At 41.3% G+C, this 6,404-nt stretch overlaps 1 pseudogene; it reads right to left on the bottom strand.

The window, feature by feature from the left end:
• The window catches only part of LOC123943659, a 5,294-nt pseudogene extending 772 nt beyond the window's left edge, over positions 1–4,522 (bottom strand).
• Between the last annotated feature and the right edge of the window lie 1,882 nt (positions 4,523–6,404).

Here is a 6,404-nt window from a genome sequence, read left to right as displayed (position 1 = left end):
TTTGACAGACAGAGATCACTAGTAGGCAGAAAGGCAGGTAGAGAGAGAGGGGGAAACAGGCTCCCCGCCGAGCAGAGAGCCCGATGCGGGGATTCAATCCCAGGACTCTGAGATCATGACCTGAGCTGAAGGTAGAGGCTTAACCCACTGAGCCACCCAGGCACCCCTAGAAATAATATTATTAACCTAGGTATTTTGAAGAAGCTTGGCTTCTAAATCTATTTCACCTCCATAAAGCATTTTCGTCAGTATTCATTTATTTGGATCTGGGTTTGATCCGGACGTAAGGTGTGAATATAGCACATGAATGAGATAAACTAGGATTTGGATCTTTTGTTCATGCCAACAGCATCTAATCAGGCTCAAGTCCTTCAAGTCAGGATTCTGATTAAATGCCCCAATTACCAGTTAATTGCTAGAGAATAGATGCAACTGGCTCATTTATCTTACAAATTCCAAGTTGGAAACTCAGATAAACAAGAATAATTCTAGCCCCACAGTTAGTTAAATGCCAGGCTAAACCTCACCACTGTCAACGTAAAATATGCCCCCAGGACCGCAGCCTAAGCAGACAGCACCAACGAGATTTCACAGTAATAGGGTGTTTTGAAAGGGCGTCATCACAGCAGAGAGCTAAAATCCAATAGTGCAAACCACATGGATACAAGTTTCCAAGGTAAATACTTCGGCTGACTCCCTAATTAAAGTCATTAATGATCATTAACCTCACGGGGAAAATGACTCATCTGATGGGTAAAAATATACTTGGGTTTCATTTTGGTCTATTATCTTCTTTCTAAGGCTACAAATGAACTGTCTGTCCTTATCCACATGTGCGCTCAAGAAAGAAAACAGAAAGTTCTGGATGGCCCTTTTGTTGAGTTTTGAAAGATTCAGAGTAAAGCTCTGATGCTATATCCTGATCTCCCCTAAATAAGCCTGCTACTCTCCCTGAGGAAACACAGGAAGCAGAGCAGATCTGTTGACTTAAACATTACATTGGATGACCAGTGATAAATTATGCAAGGTCTACTCACTTTATTGGCTTGCAAAGAGAAATCAATCCAGGGACTCAAATTTATTGTTTGCTGAAATGCATGGATCAACTAATATGCATTGTTCACTCCTGGGTTTCAATCAAATTTAAAATAAATGCACTGTATTATGACACCATGAGAGAGTAAGATGTGCACAAGTTCCCAGCACGGAGGCAGAATCCTTCCGTTTTCCTCATTTTCAGTATAGATCTGATGGTGATGAAGAATATTCTATGAATTCCATCATCCACATAATGGCCAGACTGACCTCCCCACCCCCCACCTCTACTTTTGCGCCACAAAGAATCAAAGTAAATTCGATAGGCGAGGGAGGGATGAGCTGTTCTTTTGGTCCTAGGGCAAAAATCACCAGGTGTTGGGAGCGTGTTTAATTAAAGTAGTATAAACCTTGATAATGGGCTGTCAATGAATGTTCTAAGGCAGATTTAGTTGACTCTTTTCTTCTAAGATCCATCTGGGCCACTTCTCATAGAGCACCTCCAATTTCCACATGAGAACCCTGGGTAAGGAAGACACGGGTAACTTGTTCAGCACTAAAATTAGGGTCTGCCAGTACATCATCTCCTTCATAAACTTTAAAACCACGTCATATGATTTGTTGTCTCACTGTGAAGTTACACCCAGATCCTGATTTCAGCATCTAGACATTCCTTCCCTCAGTTCTCTGGAGTGGCTGATGAAGCCTCACAGTTAAGTTACCCTCTGCGATTGCCAACAGTTGACAGGAGCTACACTGCACAGTGTTAACTGTCCCTTCCTTTCCCAGGCTGGTCAGTGTGTGTGTCTGTGTGTGTGTTTGTGTGTGCGCATGCGCGTGCGTGCGTGTGTGTGTGTGTGTGTGTGTGTGTGTGTGTTGTTCATACAGAAGCCTAGACCCTCGCCTCAATTTTGGGTAATTATGAAGGGCCAACCTTAGCTCCAGAGCTCCTATGGGATCAAAACAGATCTCTGTGGCAACTTCATCAAAATTCACCTCCCTCCCCCAGTTCAGCTCCCCTCACTTCCTTCCAGGTGTTGTTCCTCAGAGCACTCCCCAATAAACCTCCTTCAAACAAATCTCCATCTCTACTCTTTTTTTTTTTTTTCCAAAGAGCCTCAACCTAAACTACATCTCCATCATCTTTAGAAAAACTGGGTCTAATTCAGTTCCTAAAAGCATTCCAGGTCATTTGTATTTGGTATCCTTAAACGATCACCAAGTGGGAAAGCCTCATTGAGTTGAGACAAATTAGTGTTTGTCATCCATCAGACATTACTTAACTTGGCTCATTTAAAATAATATGGTAACTTCTTTTTTTTGATGTAGAACCACACCTTTATTTGGTTCGTGAAATGTACATGTATCTAGCATCCATGATTACATAAAACTGTCAAGTCTCTCCAGCACTGGGCAGAGCAAATTGTTTTCAACACTCAGACACTTTAGAAACACTCTTTGCAAAAACAGATATGCTAACTACAGATAATTTCCTTCTTTGAAGCAGATCATCAAAGGTGCTCATTGAGGAAACATTTTATCAGTTAGTTTTGATTACTGTGTATGTTCAATCAGTGATTTCTTTTAAAAATCCATTTTTATTAGTATATATCTCTTTTCCTTCCATTCACTCCACGTTATTATCACGTTACTACTATGATTAGAGATTTCTAAATTAATGCTGAACCACTGTGATCCAAATCAGCATATATTAATGGCCATGGCATACCGAATACTCACTCTGTCCCAAGTGCTTTCTGTGTATAAACTCACCTAATACTTAACAGGAGATTGCTACTGTTATTATCATTGTTTTCCAAATGAGAAAACCTGTCCAAAGTCACAAACCTAGATTTTGGACCCTAGTGATTTGGTTCCAGAATCTGAGCCCTTAGCCACCCCACGCACAATTTTCTCAATATCCAGAAATCTAGACCAAGATAAGGAGAGAATGGGTTAAAATATTTTATAAACTTAGAGCAAAAAAAAATTACTCTTATTTAGAGAATTCAGGGAAGGCTACATTGAAGGGATGATGTTTGAACAAGGTCCTAAAATATAAATCACATTTAGTGGTTATAGTGAATTTCTTTCACCTTTCAAAAGGCCCTACAAGAAAACCTACCAGATTCAGTGAAGAGAAAATGGATAGGAAAAAAAACACAAAAAACAAAAAACACACTGCCAACTGTGTTTCTTCATCTATTAATAAAAATAAACCATTATATCCCTGGAACTCTAAGGATTATAAAGATTTCTGCTGTATGGTCAGTGTGGGCAGATATTTATAATCTAGTTGCATCGGTGAGACACTGACTTGGAAAAGGTTAACAAGTAGTAACTACAAAGCCCTATATGGTAAATGCCAAATGAGAGCATAATTGGGTGAGTAAATAAAAGAGAACTGACGGGTTATCAGCAACCCTGCCCCCCAAACCCCCTCCTCAAGATGTATTTCTGAAGACTCACTGAAAGACAGGTACATGGGCTTTGCCAGGGGGTGGGGCAGAGATTACTGGGAAATATTTGGAGGGGTAGAGGTGGAAATGAGACAGGGAGCCAGGGTACAGGATTCCTTGAGAGTAGAATGGATTGAGGTTTGTAAATCCCAGGGTTTTCAAGGCTTAACCTTTTTAGCATCGTATGGAGGTGGACAAAACTAAGAGGAGAATGGTAGAGTTCTGTTTTTAAGGGAAGGCTATGCCCTGTGTTCTAGATCTCCCAGCCTTTTCAGAGGCCTCTATGCCCCCAGTGGCATGGAAGGCAGAACTGAGTGGGACAAGGAACATCTCAGAAGTACCAAATAAGGACAAAAGTCAGACTATGCTAGAGTCTGTAAGACCCATGGGGCCTTTGAGTAATGGGGTGGGGAGGCAAATCCCAGTAAGAAGTGAGATTGATTTTTATGTCATCCTGGCCAGTGGAATTCCAAGTCATCTAATTTAATGCTTGGGATGAACTCATTACTCAGATTTTTTTGATCAACCCAGTGTGGTAGTGAAGCAAAATTCATACCAGCTATGGACAATATATACACTAAGCTTTATGGGATTACATTAAAATCATCACTGCCTGGGCACGCCAAGAAATTTCATGGGAAAAGATGAGATTTTATAGAATCCTTGAAGATCATATAAAATTGAGAAAGTCAAAGCAGGCAGTGGGCAACATTCTGATGGTGTGTACAAAAACATGAAGATGAGACACACCATTCCTTGGAGACAGGATACGTTGGTACTTCTCCAAAAAGCATGAAAGCCACAGGTTAATAACCCTATCTTTGGGATGGCACCCAAGCTCTAAGCAAGAACTGTCCATATCTGTTTCTAAAGAGTCTCCAACACTTGCCAATGCGTATTAGATTCATTTAAGCTGGAGCTGCATGTTTAATTTATCATTATCATTACACATCAACCCCTCACCCCCTTGAGCTATACTCTGGAGTGTCACGGATGGGACATTCCATTTCCACTTCTTGCCGTGCCATATTCCTTGGGAGTCAGGGTGAACATGGGTTCCTCCAGTATTCCTCTGCCCCTGTCATAGTCCACCACAGTCAAAACCAGAAAATGCATCCCATGGATAGGAAATGAATTGCACACCCATCCTTTAGTAACAACGGTGGGCTGTAGTCCTTGGGCACATACTGTTTTTGCTACTCAGAGTTAAACACCTTCTCCTCCTCACCAGTTAGTGAAAAATGCTGAATCTGCTCTTTTCCAAATCATCTGTTGTTTCCATTAGAGACATGTCAACCTGGACCATCTGCGTGCATCACTTGCAAAACCTGAATTCTTCTATGTAAATTGGTTCTTATTTAAAGAAGGATAAAGAACTATGGACCTATATTCTACATAAATGCTATTTTAAAATACCATTGCCTAGTATTTAACTATAGGAATTGGTGAGTCTTTAGAAAAGCCCTGGTGTTTAATTTAACCGTGTACATTCAATCAGGAGAAAATATATGCAGACACATACTTTCCTCTACTTCTTTATCTCTGTGTCTCCATACTTTGCTAGCATCCACTCCTTATCTCCTTCTTCCTCTCCCCACACTCCTTTTTCCCACCGCACCCCACCCCCGTCTGACTGCATGGCTGGGCTCTGGTCCATCCATTCCAGGACAAGAAAAGGAGGCTCTCTAACTCCTTATAGCATCTTTTCTGGGCACTTGAACAACAGTGAATTTGCTCCTTTGTCCTACATTTTCCTTCTTTTTCTTCCTCTTGCTCTTTGTTTCTAATGACAATTGACATTATTTTCTGCACAATTCATTTTCTGTATCAGAGAGCTACTAGACCCTGACTTTGCTGACTAGAAAAACCTCTTTCACCCTGATAAATAACACATGGTTAATATTTGGGGAGATGTATTCAAGATGGATAAATGATTTTTAACCATGTAAGGTAAGACATATGTCCTAAGATATTCACCCTTGCTCCTGATAGATGCTAAATTTAAAGCTACAGATTTCAGGATGGGGGCAGAATGGGGCAGATGAGATATTCCTTTTTTTTTTTTTTTTTAAAGATTTTATTTATTTATTTGACACAGAGAGAGAGATCACAAGTAGGCAGAGAAGCAGGCAGAGAGAGAGGGAAAGCAGGCTCCCCACTGAGCAGAGAGCCCGATGAGGGGCTCAATCCCAGGACTCTGAGATCATGACCTGAGCTGAAGGCAGAGTCTTAACCCACGAGCCACCCAGGCTCCCCAAGATATTCCTTTTTAAAAAAGTGCATTGGAAATGGTCTAGACATAGTTAGAGAATGATTTTCTATAGGCTAATTGAAACATCAACAATTACAGAGAAATGCTGATCTGGCAAGTTTCCTCATTTTGGGGTACGTGTCAGATGTTCATAAATGGCATGAACAGAAATTTCCAACTCAAATCCAATGGTAACTAATGCTGAAATCACTACTATTTATGTTTTTCTAACAGTTCCCATTCTGAGGAAGGCACACCCATACACAAACTATGAGGCTGAGTATCGTGTATCCAATTCTACTCCTTACAAGAGTCAAGGACCCCCCACAAGCTACCATTAAATCAAGTAAACTCTAAGGAGTCTATCCCAGGTGCTACAGTCCTGGAAAACAGAATATCCTCACAAGGGACGAAGACAACAGATGTCAGACCACCAGCACTGTCACTGCAGATGCAAGACAGAGAGACAGCTTGGGCCTGAGACTGATGAACTTCTGATGCTTTTCATTCAAATGGAGCCCAAGTAAAGCCCGGGAGGAAGGGGGTCACCCAACCACCAGGAGTGTGCAGCTTGGCTTGGACAGTTTGCTGCAGGAAGCAGAGTAGATGGAGAGGAGGCGGAGTTTGAAGGTGTGACAGTCCCAGAGAGAACAAAGTGC

Source organism: Meles meles, chromosome 6 (assembly GCF_922984935.1).
Source record: "Meles meles chromosome 6, mMelMel3.1 paternal haplotype, whole genome shotgun sequence".
Classification (NCBI taxonomy): domain Eukaryota; kingdom Metazoa; phylum Chordata; class Mammalia; order Carnivora; family Mustelidae; genus Meles; species Meles meles.
This window is presented reverse-complemented; position numbering and strand designations above follow the sequence as displayed.